Genomic DNA, 17,508 nt, shown 5'->3' with positions numbered 1-17,508 from the left:
CTTACATTTGTATCATGGATTGTGACATCCAGCTTGAAAGACATTATGGCTAAAACAAGAACCAAATTTACTGGGTAAAAAGAAGACAGGTTATGTAGAAAATAGCGAAAATAAACTCACAAACAGAAACCTACAGAAACATTTCAGGATATTTATAACTGGCATACACAAAACAAACAAATGTGAACAATCCTCTCACAAGGATAGGTTTTGAGCAACTTCACCATGAAGTGTACATACAAGTCAATCTGAAATTCTCTTTGTGACAGCTACTGCAACATTCAAGGAGAAAAAGTATATCCTCTCAGTTTGATGATCAGAACAGACTTATCATAGTAGCTAACCATAAAATTCAGCAATAATTGAATTGTATTTCATGTTCAGCAGAAACCCAAAATTTCAAGCAGAAAAGAGACTTGGAAAAATTATGAAACACCCTTTCCAATGTCCTCTTATATACGAAATATGTAGTGCCTTTCATCTACTATTGTACGTGTCCCCCCTGCTATAGTTCAGTTGGCCTTTTTTTTTTAATTGAAACTCTAATAATTTTGTATTATTAAGAATACTATTCTTTTGCCTTCAGAAGCAATCATTTCAACACATGCTTTCCTAATGTTATTTTGTAATTTGTATATTCACTTTCTGGGTTGGGTGTGTTGTTTTTTTTGGTAACACTTTTCCTGTCTACATAGTCAAAGTATAGGGGCTAGTTTGTATAAGATTTTCTGAACTGAAACAAGTAAAATTCATATCAAGAGAGGACAATCACAGCTTAAAATATTCACGCAAAGTGAAAATAAAACATGAGAAAAATATTTACTTGACACTATTGACAAGGGTATCATAAATGCTTTTGGCATAATTTTCATTTAGTTTTAAGGCTTCTTTAGTTCCTTTGTAAGTTAGATTAAGAAATTATATATCTAAAGGAAACATTCACAGGAATTTGTTTTTATTATTAATCTGTCCTTCTTTACACAACCAAAGAAACCAAGAACAGAAACATATGAGTTCTAACTTCTAGCTGGATCCAAAGTACAGTTGAATTTTCTTGTTCTTGAATAGAGATAAGTTCACTGGGTCCTTTGCATTCCCCATGAAAGTGTAATTGCTGTCACCTCTGAGATGAGAAAAACAGGGAAAAGCTTAAAAGAAAATGAAATTGCACTATCCATAACATGCTGCAGTGAGTACACTTTTCTTGTCCAGAAAGAACTCTGGAGAGAAAGATTGCAACCAAAGCCTACTCATACTTTGCACAACACAGTGTAACTCAAACAAATTACACTGTATTGCTTCATGATTAATGAAAGACATGTGTGGAAATACCTTACTCATTCTTTTATCCTACCTTACATTGGTAATCCTTCAATACAAATATACGGAACGAAAGACAAAGAGATAAAGGTCTCAAGAGCTGCTGGCAAACTAAGATTTTGTGTGGTTCAGTTTTCAGTGTTTAGATTTTACCCCTCCCCTCACCCCCATGTCACTCCCGTAAAACCCAAAATTACATCTGTGACTGTCCTTTAAGCAAAACAAGTCTGTTTCTTCTTCTTCTTTTTACTCTCTTTGATCTTACAACTTTCTCTTTGGATCAGAACCCCCCCCCCAGTAATAGGCTTTGTTTGTTCCAGAAAGTATTTTGATCCCAGGGGTCAAACGTGGATCCATTTTTAGATGTTCAGGTTATTTTCTACTGGTTTTAACCTGGACTAGAACAATTCAGAAGAATGGTATGAAAACTTGCACAGAGTTCTGAAGAAGAGAGCACTGCTTATTACATTACTATAATGACATAACAAGAATAAGATCTTGCCTGTATTTTGAGAGGAAACTGATTTAAACATTTTTTCTTTCTTTCCTCTAAAGCTTAACTTAGTTAACCTGCAGAAAAGAAAGGAAGTGGCCACTAAAGAACAAGCCTGAAAGTATCCCTATGACCAGTAAAATTGTGTGTCAGTTATAGGAAACGTCAATATATTTTCTGGGAATAGTCAGCCATATGGTTTATTGGAGAAAATAAAAACAGACAGCACTGAGGATGGCTCCTATGAGGAAAACCTTTGGGGTTGAATAGGGGGTTGAATACTTTTAAAATCAGTGATCTCAATGGCCTTAACAAATCTGGTATTTTCTGATACTGTTTCTTAAGGTTTTACATGTTTCCCATTTGTTGACATGGGAGATTTATGTGAACATCACACACCTTGGCACTGCTTAGGAGCATTTGTTTCTCGAATTGAGGCAGGTTTTAGAAACTGTAACACAATTCATTTTTTACTGCCTTTTCCCCATCTCACTGAGTTAAGTTATTTTCCACTTGTCATGCCATTGTGTCAGAGATGGTGCGGTACTCTGGATTGATACCTCTTTATTATTCTCTCCAGCTTGTGCCTTTCTTTTTAGATTGCTCAGTGATCTTGTTTTAAAACTACCCACAAAGAGTGGAAGTAAACTTCCCTACTTTGTGCCAAGTTCACGTGGAGTCTGTTGATCTCCCAGTGATCATACTTACATATTCCTTGAAACTAAACTAGCTTGTGGTTAAGCATTAGTTAAATAGGAGATTTGGCTGTATATTCTAAATGCATCAACCTAGCAGAGTTTTAGTGATATCTGGACCTTTACGCTAAGAATCTGAACAAAACACAAAAATGAGAAGATACTGCAAAATTTAAACCGAGATTCATGTCTTTGTCCTGTCCTTTCCATGTTCAGACTGAATTTTAGTACATCTTCTACAAACCAAAAATTGCTCTTAAGTTCCACATCAAAAATTTCCTAAAGTTCAAAGAAATTCACAGTGTGAGTCCTGCAGTTTGATAGGTACCTTCCCTACGTACAGAGCTGTGTGCTCCATTTTTTATTCAAAGCCATTGCCACAAAACAGCATTAAAATACATTTAAAAATTACCTACATGAACTTGATTTTCAGATTTTTCTAATTAAAATATTTTTAAAATTTTTTTTAGGAAATTCTCCTAGTTACACAAATATGTAAGATAAAGTAAAAAAGGTTTCCACGTGCTTTCTTTTTTATATGTTCTATTCTATTCTATTGCTTCTGCTCTGAGAGATGTACTATAATCTTTGTATTAAACATGAAGAAAGACATCCTATACGTTACATTTCTTAAGCCATGGAGTACACTGTACTATCAAGGTATATAATCCTTGTCAAAACTCCACACAGTTGGCAACTGTCACAATGAACTAAACTGACTGCAATTCCAAGTGCTGGATGCTATACATCACAGCTGGGGAAGCTCTTGAATCTTGTTTAAGAGAGGGTGTAATTTATCTAGAGCAAATCCTACTGCGGCAGCATATGCATGAGAAAGAAAGGCTTTGTGTGCTGAGCTTTAAAGGGAAATTGAAAAATAAGTTGCTGTTTATCATGAACATACTTCACAATATTAAAGACAACCAACCAAACAGGCTAACTATTCTGTATGTGGGGTCTACAGTATCTGTAAAGAAGTTTTGCCTGTGCTGGTAGAGATAAAAAAGGGTTCAACTTCTGTTACGTGGACTAATGCAACTCATGATGAAGGGAACAGGCACTTACTCATCTCAGACTGCTGTTACTGAACTGGGAGATAATCAGATGTTTTCTAGATGGATCTTACATGTCATGCATCATAAAATGAATGATGATTCCAAAAGTATAATATAAAAACTGGTTAACAAATATTATTTGATTTTGAGATGTGTAAAATCAAGTCAGATCAGAAAACAGAACAGAAAGCGCATCTTATTACTTGTAATTGCAAGATAGTCCATCCTGCCAATGGCAAAGATCAATGGCTAGGCTAGTAATTTCTCCACTGAGAATAGGCACAGAGAGATGGACAATTCTTTTATGTCCTTCTCATTCATCAACACATATCACCAAAAAAATCATGTGGATTATTTATTTCTAATTTCAATTCACATTATTAATATGAGGAACACGACTAAAAACTTTTTTGCAAGAGAGTGAGCATTGCAAAGAACAGAACTCCTATAAAGATGAAAAACCTTTACTTAAAAAAATCACTTTGAGGACAATTGCACTCCCTCTTTTTACTTTCGAAGTACAACTGTTACTAAAACTTTCAAAACTTAAGTTGGATGCAGGATCAAAGAAAACTGATGCTTTTATACCATCCGAATGAGGGGTCTTAACATAGCCCATGGAAAAATTGGGAAGTCTATTTTCAAGAGAAGGTTTTCCATGTCACTGTATGGAGATGGAAAACCGTCCCATCCTTTATGAAGGAGCAGTTTACCCGAAGACACACTTAAGATCCACTATGTGTGTTCCACTATACAAAGAAAAGGTCTGTTATTAAAATCAAGTGATTTTATACAATTTTCTTGACAAATGAATGCCTGCAGTCCTTACTTGGAGAAAACTCTGATTGAAACTCCCATGCCGCTAAAATCCCAGTTGCAGACATTTTGCAGGATGAAAAATATTCAACATACTCTCCTAATTAATGTAAGCAGTATTACTGCCATTTATCTTTCTTTTTCATTGTTTTTTTCTCAGTTACTTCTCCAGCAAAAAGCACTGTGTTTTATTGTTAATAGTGATTAAAAAAAAAAAAAAAAAGAAAAAAAAGAGTCAAATCAATTACAGTTCTCTGTCAATCTGTATGGTTAAGGCACAACTTTTACTGTTTTAATTAAATGAAAAAATAGGTCTATTGTTTAAAGGCATTAAACAAGGCAATTCAAAACTTGAAGTAAATCCTTTTTGTTTTTACTGAGGGGCACAAACGCCTATAAAAGCAATGCAGGTCTCTATTGGAATTTCATAGCAGCTGTGAAATTTATAAGAAACACAGAAACAATTAGCTATTTTTTTGTTTGTTTGTTTTGACTGAAGTGCCACTAATTCTAAAGGGTTTGTGTTGTGAACACATTGTTACCCACAACAGGCTGCTGTGACTTTATTCTTGGGCTAGCAAGACGACAGAATCCTCAATGATAATGGAAATCTAACAGCAAAGGCCACATAGGTTGTCAATGACAGGGGAAAGATTAGTAGAATTACACTGCTTATTATCAATACAAAGCTGATTCCAGTCCTATTCCCGTTAGTCAGCAGAAGTTTTGCCACTGAATTCAGCTGGAACAAGAAGAGCCTGTGCACCAAAAAACCACAACCAACACGTCAGGCCACATCCAGACTGGTTAGCTCACATGGATAAAATACATACACAAAGTACCAACAAAGATCTCTGTACAAGTTACGTCTCGGTACATCCCTGCAGCAATATTGGTGGAGCTGGGTGGTGAGCTAGGCCTCTTTAGGAGATGTTAAAAGCGGGTGCAGCCAAATTCCCTCCGACCAGGCTGTGAAGGCATCTCAGGCGGCTTTCTTGGGAGCAAGAGCCAAGCAGGTGACAGCTGAGGGGACGCTGCCCTACAGCAGTGCACCTGCGGCACCCTGCCACTGTGCCGCTTATCTTGTTACCTGGGCTAATCCCATCACTACACCTGACTGGCACAGTCAGCACCTCCAAGTCACAGGAGTAAGGCTTAAAAGGATAACACCAGCCCCAGTTACAGACTGCACTTCCAACCTGCACGCAGCAGCTGCCAAGTGAGGTTGCTCTTTAAAGCAAGGGCCATGTGAGGAGGAGCCTCAGGCTCTATGGAAGCCTGCAGGGGATCCTTCCTCTATTCACGGCACCCGGAGCAGCCAGGCCAGAGACTGACCATGCTAAAACGTGCTCATTCACAGATTTCCAGAGCACTCCCTCCCTCGCTGGGGACCTAGCGCTGTGCAAAGTGCGAGGGAGGCTCAGCAGCCCACGCCTGCTTTACTGACAAGTAGGTATGCCAGCAAGTGGCTCCTTCAAAGCTAAGGTCACTGCTTGTGCCGTGTTAGCACATGTGAGTAAAGGGCTGCACAGCCAAGGCACGCGAGTTTTGAGACGCCTAGAGTAGAGTGGCTTTTGTGGCACTTCTCAGTGCACATTTCCATAAAAGTGACTTCTGATAGAGCAGAAACTGCCTAGCGAGCAGTGAAGTTACATTTCCAAGGTGTGTATGTGTATACAAGTATACACAAATATATTTCCAAAATAAAACAACTCATTGGATCAAGCTGAAAAAATCAGATATTTTATTCTCATGCTGATTATATTATATATATAATAGTGAATTATTATCTTAATTTAATTATGCTTTTAGAAATTTCGTGTATTATTAAAAAAATTATCCTAAGAAACCCGAATTTCAACAAAAGAAGTATTTGCTGTAAACGGGATTTGATGTATGTGTGAAATGGGATAATGGGATTTCCCATCAAAATCTATTTCCTAGCAAGGTCTACAGTAGATGGTTGGCAAAACTGGGAGTGCTGAGTAATTTTGAAACTGCATAATGACTCAACTTTACTTTTCCTTTTTGTTATCAGCAGGGGCTCAAACGGCTAGCAAAGCTGGGACGGTGTGCTGTTTACACAGTCCCCCTTTGCAATCCAAACATCCCCAGGGTCAGAGGGATCACCAGAGAAGCCAGCTGAGGAACAACTTAAAACGTGATTACTCTTCTGGTGTTCCCTAAATGCTCTAGGTAGCCGTCGCTTTATCCTGTGTACACCACGTTCCATTACTGCCCAACCTAATAAAGACTTCTGTCACGGCGAGAGCTTTTCATCTTCAGAGCTCCTTTCTCCGCTCCTGATAAGGCTGCCAACTCTACTCTCTGTAAATGAGCTCATGCGAACACTTTATTTTCGGCTTGTGGAAACAAAAAGGGCCACTGCTCAGCTTCAGAGCTTGAGGGGGCGGTTTTCTATCTTCAAAGCACGACCAAGGCATTTGAAAGGGATTAAAATTAAACTGGTAAGCTTAGCTTGAAATAAGAAACTTGAAGCAGGACCACTGCACTCACAAACCCTGCTTTTCCTTTAGAAACTTCACAAGTCCCTTAGAAATGGTTATTTAAAATCATTTTTATTTGTGTACATTTAAAACTTTGGCGACTGCTTAGGTAAGACTGCTAGCCAGTAACACATGTTACTATCAATAGCCACACATATCTGAGCATCTCACGCGCAGGACAGATGGCTATCCCATCACAGTGCAGTCAGTTCAAAAACACGTGAATCACAACTTCAGCCTCCTAATCCAAACAAAAAATAAATATTTTTTAATTTTTTTTTTGCAAACAGTGGCAAGTCTGCATCTGCATACAGAATGACTTGGGCCAAACCTGAACTGACATGTTTCATTCACTGACATACTAATGATCATGTAAGCACCCAGTTCCTACCACCGTTAGGTGCACAGTAAGGAGACAAGAAAGAAAAATTAAGGCTTACAAATACTTCCACTGCTGCTGCATTTTGAACATGAAATTTGTTTCACTACATAGCTGCTTACTATCTAATCGCTGAACAAATCTGTTACGTTTTTAAAAGCTTACATAAAATGTGTCCTTAGGAACAAAGCAAATTAATTATTCACCTCTTAGATATTTTGCTTCCAGATCAGCCATAGTTAAAAAGAAACAGCTAGGTGGAGAGCAAAGTGAGTGGTGACTCAGGGCACAGGTGTTCCTACAGTTTAACACTTGGTTCAAAATCCACTCAAATAAAGATCATCTGCTGGTCTCATATTACTAATCTGTTCAAATCAGGAAAGTACCCAAGAAGTAGTACATCTTGTTCAGCTCAAGATGAACGTCCAATCTCGTGCTGATGTCTGCAGTTTGAACTTAACAGACAAGTGAGTTTAAACGAAAGATATGCAGGGAGTAATTCATGGTCATGCTGCAAAAATTCTCAAGCAGTTTTTAGATCTGGAGGTTTCCCTCAATGTGCTCTCTGCATGGTGTCCTTCTTCAAGGCACTGTAAATCTTTCCCTACCACCTGATTACCATTGCTATTGGTAAGTATTACTATTTCTAGAGATTCACAATCCTCAGAGGCACAATACTGCTATCCACTGTTGTACATTGTAAGCTTGGGGTGGCTCTACAGAACAAATTCCCCATTGCTGAGAACTTCTAATGGCACATTTGAACACACGAGCCAACAACATAGCAAAGCAAAGCAAAACAGACTTTCCTGACTCAAAAGCTGCTGATCTTGCCTGTAATAATGCTGTCATACGAAGCACTACCCAGAAACTGTGAATGGCCAATGAAGGGCAGAATCTCTATGCCAAAATTTCAGCAAATTTCTGTTCATACATTTTTAAAGGAGAGAAGTGCAATGAAATCCTTTCTATATTCAAGAAACTTCTTGAATATAGAAAGGTTTGGAAATGGCTACATACGAAGCTAATACAAAGCTCTACAAGAAAACAGCATGATGAAGCTCGCCAGGGCTGAGCACCGGAGAGAATGTGAAAATGCTGGACAGAGAACAGACTCCTCCACCATAAAAATAGGAAAGGGGTTTTTGAAGATGGTTTGTCCAGATTAAAAAAAAAAGAAACAGCTTCAGAAATCATAGCCAGTAGCCAAGCCATCTTATAGTAACTGCCTCCAGCAATAGGAGAACTATTCTTAGTAGTCAAGCCATACCTGCTCAGCCTACCGAGTGGGCCCTCCTCTACACACCCAGCTAGTCAGTCCTTGCCATTTTTTGCCCCAATCTCATCTTCATGATCCTCAGTGTCCCCTGGCCCAAGCTACTTGATATTCATGAGTGTCAAATGCAGCAAAGTCCTGGAAGTAGGCTGGCAAGGAAACAATTTCACATAAGAACACTCCAGACACTGTCGCGAATGTTACTCGTTAATGAGTGTAAGAGCCTGAAGTGGCTGTGACTGTGGGAGGGACCAAGACTCTGCGAACATTTTGCACAGCTGAGAGAAAATCGACGACTGCTATAATCAAATCAACCAGCAAAATTAAAGGTCATGCAGAAACAACATATGTTTTCTCAACATGAACATTTTAAAACCTAATTTAAAATTTTAGTGAGTTTAAGAAGTTCTGTAAATATATCCTATGCAAAACAGCTCCTGTAAACCAAAAGACGCCGCTTATTGAAGACAATAGTACCATTAAACCTAAAGGGGTGTATGCAGCATAGATGGTTTCAAACTGTTTTCAAAACAGTTTCATGGCACAGCATTGGCCTGATCCTGCTTCAGCTACTCACAACAGTTTTAAAAGCCTATTAACTTCAGAGGCACAGGACTATGCTACTGAGATTTAGCAGGCCCAATTCATAGTCTCATAGCTTCTACACAATAGTACCATAATAAGTAATATTATTAAGAACTGGAGCCTCTGGCCTCCATGGCCCAACAGTTAATCTGTTGGTATTAGCATGAGTGTCTATAATGCAGGCTGGATACAAAAACCATTAGTACTAACTAATTGCAATTGACTAATTGATGACAAATGACTGATCTTAATCATGTGGAGGGACTTTGGGACCTTCTTTTTTTCCAGAAGAGAGATACTTTTGCCTCTCCTAAAAGAGGTACTTCTTTCATCTAGAACAGAACAAGTCAGCATTGTCCAAGAATATGTATACAACACTGCTGCCATTTTGGATTAACATGCTATAATCTATTCACCTGAGGCTGTTACAGCATAGTTTGTGGGTAACCTCACAGTGATGTAAATGAAACTGGAGGCAAAATTCTAAATCAACATTTGTTCTACTCTTTCTCAAAATAATCATCTTCCAAATACTATTTTGGATGATTAAAAGCCTTTAGTTATCATCTCTTTAGTTACCATTGCTAGCAGTGAGGATGTACAAACTCAATTTCTGTGTCTGCTAGGGTTCAAATACTGCTGTTACTAGCAACTACTTATTTTTAAAAGGAATGAAAAATGACCTTATATGTTCCTCAGGATTTAATTTTTTAAAAGAAAAATATTTCAAGCTTAACCTAAATCAAATTATTATTCTCTTTTATCATGGAAAGGTACATCACAAAAGAAAAGCAACTACAGTCCAGAGTTGTTTCCATTTCTATGTGACTTTCTGCTCCACTGCATAAACTTTTTCACCACTCTCCATTCTACAGAATTCGTCTTTTTAATGTGGCATGCACTACTGGCTCCCTCTGCAGCTAACGTTAGTTGAGAACATTTAATATCTTGTTGGATAGGACAGTTAAAAACCACCTACAAGAAAACATCTTGTTGGATAAGACACCTACAATCTCCACCATTCATTCACAGTAATGGAATCTGAAATGGTCCTTAATGAGCACACAGACATTGAGGAAAACCTAAACAGAGTTGGAGTGCTCCATCAAAAATTTTGACCTAGGGCCACTAAGTGCTTAGTGTTATGATAACTCTCTCAAGCAAAGCCTGGAACACTTGAAGAGAAAAAAATTCTTCCCTATCAGAACAGAGGAGGCAGCTCTATCTTCTTAAAAAAAAAAAAAAAAAAAAGGCACTGTTTCAAATAGAAGATTAGCAGAAAGTAGATGACATTAGGAAACAATGCAAAACAAATTCTGTAGTTAACTGAAATAAGCTTGAATGGTGAATCTAGGATGTTGCCTGTCTAGTCCAATCCTTTCTTCTCTGGTTCGTGTTTGTAAGAGATTTTGCTGGCTATCTTAAGCACTTTGTATCATGCAGTAAACTGCAGAGAATGAGCAAACAGAACCCTCTCAAGGCCAGCAGCTGAATTTGGGTCAGACTGAAAAAATGGTTTAGTGCCCTGTACTCCTTGTTTGCTAAAGTGTTGTACCTGGATGCTGTATCTCTACTGGATTACTAACAATCACAGTTCTCTGTCTCAAAAATCAAATGGGCATTACTTGGAATAGCATATGTAGCGCTGTAGGAGAAACATACTCTCTGTAAAAATAGAAGAAAATTTTAAAAATTCGCTATCTGTATTCTGGCTCTACCATTTTAAGTCACATATATATTTAATAAGATTATTTACTCTGTAATTCTTACTTTAATAATGATAGTTCTGAAATATCCCTCCTATGCCTAGCTTCCTTTAAAAAATTACTGCACTTAGCTAGAAAAAAAACCTTTCTATTTTTTATCCCTCAACTGCTATAGTTCTTAAAGTCTTCCATATTTTCAGCTATTATCCCTTTCTTGCAAAGAGACCACTTAATAACGTTCACTCTAACAACCTCATTTATTTTCCAGAAAATTAACTCAGTTTCAACCCTGATTAATGATTTCATCTAAATGAATCAAATTAAAAATTGAAAATTATATTTCAAAAGCCAAAGAAAAAAAAATTGACCATTTCCAGTTAACAAATGATCCTTTCAAATATTAAAAGATGACCATGAAGACTGCGTGATAGTAATGAAATCTAACTGGGGCCTACTGCTTATCTGGAGTTCATGAAGGGAGAGAAAAGAAGAAAAAAAAAAAAACCTTTCTGCATTGTTAACACTCAAGTCTCTTGGGATGCCAAACTGAATTCCACTTAGTCTTTGCCTGTAATCAGCACACCAAAATAATATGAACATTTCAACGTTAATTAAACTGGTAAGGCTGGAGATGCACCAATACTGAAGAGGGATTAGGAAAACACACAGTACCAATAACCACATCTGTTAACAAATCCTAATCTGTGAAAGAGCAACGTAACCTTCCCAAAACTGTTAATACCTAGTTATAGACTGTCTACTAGGGAAGCAAAAGAGTCAGCTAAAATAACTGAAGGAAAACTGGTTATACAGATCATTACTTACACTGTCTTGTAAGAAAAGAGAGGTCCAGCCCACAAGACCCTTGATTTGCTTACCTGGATTTGCTTAATGCTGGTCTCACAAAAATGCCTTTAAAAAAATGTGATTATTCCATATAGTTCCCAGGTTACGGTACTTACCAATGAGTAAAAAGCAATCATCACTCATTGATAACTGAATAACGTTGCATTTTTCTAAGAAATGTACTGTCACCATATGAAACTGCAAAGTTTCATTTCCCTCAACTAAACCAGCATATCCAGCTTTCAACTTAAAAAGACACCAAATTAACCCAGAGTACAACTAGTCCATCCCAATACAAAGACCTACTTGAAAAGACTAAAAATAGCTGAGCTGAAAATATACCTAACCGAGTGTAGTTGTTACAAAACTAAATAATTACACTGATGAATTTTTTCTCAATTTTTCTCCTACAAACTCCAGAATTGTCCTGGCAGCTCTAGTAAATACCAAGAAAACTGTGAAGGAAAATATATTTCAGAATTACTAATCCTCACTGAGAAGCTAGAAAAGATTGTGTTTTGTATAAAAGTGTTTTAATTAACTTTGGCTGTGCTAGATCAAAAATATTTTGTATGAAGCCACTGCCTCCATTCATGATGTTTCCTTCCCCTCCAAATTCCAGCAATTCAGAAATTTGGCTTTCATTAGTTCACGTGAAATGAACATCCACCTTAGTTTCCCCCGGTTCTGTTACAAACTATCAACCAATAGGCAAATTATTTTGAGTAACTTTTCAACTACTGCCTTGATGTATAGCACAACTCCCATTTAAGGCAGTCAGCCTCAGTGTACAGGTTAAGGACCAAATACCCATTCATCACACAAGACAGTACACCCTGCAAAGCCTGTGGCCGTGGCAAACAGTGGCCTTCCACAGCGATTCCTGAGAGCTCCAGCTCAGCAGAACGAGGCCAGCTTTGCTGAGTACAGAAAGATCCAGTCTGACATAACTGAGTATTTGGTCCACTGAACTTGATTAAACATGTCTACGCACACAGACGCATACGCACACACACACGACTGGCAATTTCAGTCACTGGTTAAAGAAAATGCAATTTCTCCTTGATCTCCAGAGATCTTACTGGTACAGAAACCCCTGCTGATCACTACTAGGGTATGCTAGAGGTGCTGTCCATGCATGTAAGTGATTTGTATTTGTTTCTATAAAATGAACTGGCTTTTCAAGAGGCATGGCAATACCTTGATTTTTTTGTCTACCAGGAGCAATTTTGTATTCTGCATGTATACACTTACTGGTTTTTGGCAGCCTGATAACTATCTAAGACTCCTTTTCAACCTATGACTTTGTTTTTATCAACTGGTAGCTCTTTCCCCTTCCCTGTTTTCCAACCTGCCATCTCCTTTAGCTGTTTACTTCTTATGTCTGCCTTTAGTTGCATAAAGCTTCACTCTTACGTTAGTTGCACCTTTAATACTATGAGCAGATCTGCTAGCCTGCCATGTTAGCCATGCCTTTGATGTTCACTATATCAGAAACAATAAAGCCCACTACTGTGATCTTACAAACACGAATGAACACCAGCTTTGTAAATAATCCATGGCCCAGTCCAAAAAATCTTGCAATAACTGCAAGCATTTTGTTTTAAAGCAAGGGAACAAAAAAAGCCACAATATCACACACATCATTTTAAAAGCCCCAGGAAAAGGGCTTTCTACATTTTTGCTTCCTACTACAAATGGGCCCTTCGTATCCCTTCTCTCCTCCACAATATGTTTTGTGACCACCAGTGGATGACTACGTGGCACTCCTTCAGAAGCCCATCAGTTGTCATTCTTCAGTCATACAGACCAATGCCTTTTAATTGCTTTTGCTGAATAAATATATATATATATATGCTTATGGAGAAAGCTAAAAATAACCTCAAATTAGCTGATTTTTTGCTGAATCCCTGTTGGATAGATAGCCATGACGCATCTCTTACCAGGAACTCTGCTACTAGCAGTCAAAAAGACAAGATACCAAATGCATACTCAGGCCTGTTTTTCACACAGCTGTAGAGAGTGTTAACTAACTTCAGAGCCTGCACCTACGGAACGTGTGGCAATGCCTGGGTGCAAAAGACAGAAGTGAATCATAGCACTTCTTTTGTTTTGGTTTTCAGTTTACTATGGATCTTGCTGAGAGATTCGGAGGTTTTTTTTTTGATCTTTGGGATATTTGTTTTAGGAATTTTATTTATGTACCATCAAGCAGCAAACCAAACTTCACGTAGTTGCCACTCACATAACAGCAGAAATATAACTTTAACTAAGGGCTCATGCCAGCTACGTGAAGAAATACAGCTGTAACTCAGCATGTGGTTCTGTGATTCTATGTGTACAACAGAAGAAGCCTTAAGAAATAAACAATTAATTTTTTAGAAGCTACAAACTTTCTGTCACAAATTTACTGAACAATGAATTAAGTCCTCTCAGTAATCTATCAATCCAGAGATAAAACATAAAATCACTAGTGAATTAAAAATATCAAATATATTAACTGTATTTTAAAACAGTTATATTTCTTGGAGACAGGATGGGAAACCATCTGCCACTGCATTTCAGGATCAGAACTGCTGAATTTTAAATATAATATGGCTTATAGGTAAATAAATAATAATAAATTAATATTATTAATTAATTATTACATATATAATAAATAAATAATGTTAATATGCTATATATAAAAATATGTTATATAACATATTATATATAGATGCTGTCAATGATCTATGGTAATTCATATCCTTACAGATATACATAGAGATATACTATCACTATTAATATATATATTTGTTGTGGGAAATAAGGTATATGAGTTCTTACTCACTGAACACTATATTTTCATTACAAATCAAGTTAAATTGGCCAACACAGTTGGCCAGAATCAACAGAATCAACTTCTCTGGGGAAGGCAAGAAGCACATGCTTTGAAAATCACCAATCCCTCCATCATTCCAGCTCTTCACACATGAAGAGTGAGGTTTTATAAAAAAAAGTCTTAATTATTTGTTAAACATGGACAAAATGCATGTTTACCAAGCCTTTTATTCTAGACAATAGGTGAAACTTTGAAAAAGAAACAAAAAAATAAGCTTATGAAGTGTATTTAAGCAGAGGAAGTTTTATCCCAAACACCTAAAGTTTGCCAAAATTATAAGACACATCGTTAAACTGAAAAACAAAAGCCCCTGAATTATGGTCTCCACCAATCCCATATTTATGTTCTGTGTCCTGCATGCAGCATATTCTGGCCATGCATCTGCAGTACTTCAATCTGCTTTGAAGCTGCTGATAGAACTTGCATGTTATTTTCTCTCTAACTCAACGGCTCTACGAAAATGCCGCATTTATCTCCGAGGACACTGGAAAATCCTACCCCCCAAACAGTTATGGCCGGATTCAAACTTCCTCCAGAGTGGCTGCCTCTCTGAGGAGACATCAGTGAAATTCCTTTAAGTCCAAAGAAACAAAATGGTGAAGGAATAAACAAAAGCCTCTGTTTCATCCTTTGGAGATGAAATCAGTACAACACAAAGTGGAACAGCAGAAAGTGCTAAAGTTACTGCTATCTATGTAATAACATGAAAGTTGATTTTAGCTTATTTGTTTTTCCTTACTGTTTCCAGATAGAGGTCTTAAGTTAGGAATAGGAAGAGATATAAAGCACCTGAAACCAAATTCACATCACTAGTATAAAACAAATCAGGGAGTAGTAATAAATGTCACAGCTGTAGCAGCAAAGGCGAGTCGCTGTTTTTTCTCATACTTAAAGTGAAATACCTAGCTGTTATCTTTGTGCCTGCAGAGCCTCCCTATTGTAGATTCAATAATACAAGAGGCTTCTTATCAGCAGCCAGGGTGACTGATTGGAGCTGTGATATGTTTAGACAATGCACTGTATTTAACTGAATTTACAGATGCCCCAACTCAGACCGTAGTAGTAAACGCCAGAGACTAATAGGAAATTAAACATGTACAATGGACTAACTCCATTTGCTCTCACACACTGTAATGTGTTTAGTTAACTTACTCATAGTCACACTTTATCTTTTTCTCCATGGATTCGCTGGGATATGTTTCAAATTGGCCAAAGATTAAATCTTTCTTTCAATTTTTTTCACTATTTTATTGCTGCTTTCCCTTATTATTTGCCACTCTTCCTCTTGTGCAGATAAGCTAAACACGATGACCCCAGGTATACTGTGCCAACCCAATTATCAGATAGTCAGGAGGTAAAGCAAGGGTACAGAAGACTCCATAATATTAATATTAATATAACATGAGAGGAACAAAATCAGCCATTTATCTGAAAGAAATGGTTTATTTAGCTCATTTGAAATTTAAATGTGAATTTTAATGTACCTAGTAAGCAACAAAAAGCAAGTGAGCGAGACACTGAGTGTATGGTGAACACATGCATGTACCTAGCTTGAGCAGGTCACTAAAGGCCTGGTTTAAACTGATAGTTAATTAGTATTTTCATTAATGAAAACAGTGTCAAGTAAGTATATGCTGAATAAACTATTCCAAGAAGCAGAGCTTCTGAATCTGCTTCCCTATTACAGATAGGAGTAACACAGTTTTTTAGATAAATTCCAGAATCTATCTATGTATCTACTTGGGACTCTTGAAGGAAAAAAAAAATCAAAAAAAGAAATTCCTCATTAATATATGAACCAGAGAGTAACTGCACTGAACTTACTAAAACTAAATGATTTCACTAATACAGATTAAAAAATACTGAAAGAAAAACACAAACTCACAGACAGAAACACATACTTTCTACATCTTGAGCCTCTATATTTACTATTTCAGTTCTAAAATAAAAAATTAAATGAGTGTTTACAGAAGAATCTCAGGAGAAGAAGAAAAAAGAAACAAAATAAAAGGACACATAAAAGACTTCCAGACACATACTCAAGGATATGGAAACAGCACTTGCAGCTTTTTTCCAAGCTACTACCTGACCTCAATACATTTTGGGCCAAATCCTGCAGTCAAGTAGCCTGGCAGATTTAGAGCACTTGCACAAGAAAGGACAGGAATTTAGACTAGATAGGTAAAACTGCGGACTTCGTCTTATCAACAGAGAATTACAGAACACTTGGAAAAAATACTCATCCACTCTCCAAATATTATCTGCATAACCACGTTAATTACTTGCGTGGTTATCTTGAAAGAATCAGTTATTAGGTCTCTGATGGAAACAACGTATCAGTATGATGAATTTTCAATTTGATCAAATAAGGGAAATCCCAGGTTACTAATTTTTAAAATGTCACTACAAAAATATATTTCTAGGCTATGTTTTTTTATCGGATGTTATAAAAAAGAACATAGGATATTAGCATTAGGCTTTACCTAATTTTTGCCCGTCCTACTGAGATCTTGATCTATTTCATTCCTTAGTGTATATCCATTATCCACATGGAAATTAATTAGTAAAATTAGTAGTTTTCTAACAGCTTTCCCCTGATGTACTATTTGCCATTGTGGAGACCTGCCTTCTAAAAAATGAGTTCTTATTGATTTTCCCTACCAGAGACCAGTTTCTTGAAATCTTGGGGTAACAGTTTCCTAAAGACTAGTGAAACAGTCATCATCTGGCAAAGTGGGCTTCGCAGAAACGTTTTTTTTACCTAGTGAGCAGTACTACAAATGCTACTTTTCCTAATCAGATCTGATAGGTATTTTCAGTAGAAGACATGGATAAATCTTTGACAATTCTTTAATTATGACGATGAAATAGTTATTCTTTTAATATGAATCCAGAAATCCAGTGAAACTGTATCTGCATCTTTTATCAATTTAAATAATATCTTGCTTT

At 37.0% G+C, this 17,508-nt stretch overlaps 1 protein-coding gene across 28 annotated transcripts in view; it reads right to left on the bottom strand.

The window, feature by feature from the left end:
• Window positions 1-17,508, bottom strand: part of ESRRG (estrogen related receptor gamma) — a 405,552-nt gene that overhangs the window by 66,083 nt on the left and 321,961 nt on the right. The gene's annotated exons all lie outside the window — the stretch shown is intronic.

Source organism: Anser anser (genome assembly GCF_964211835.1).
Source record: "Anser anser genome assembly, chromosome: 3".
Taxonomy (NCBI): Eukaryota; Metazoa; Chordata; class Aves; order Anseriformes; family Anatidae; genus Anser; species Anser anser.
This window is presented reverse-complemented; position numbering and strand designations above follow the sequence as displayed.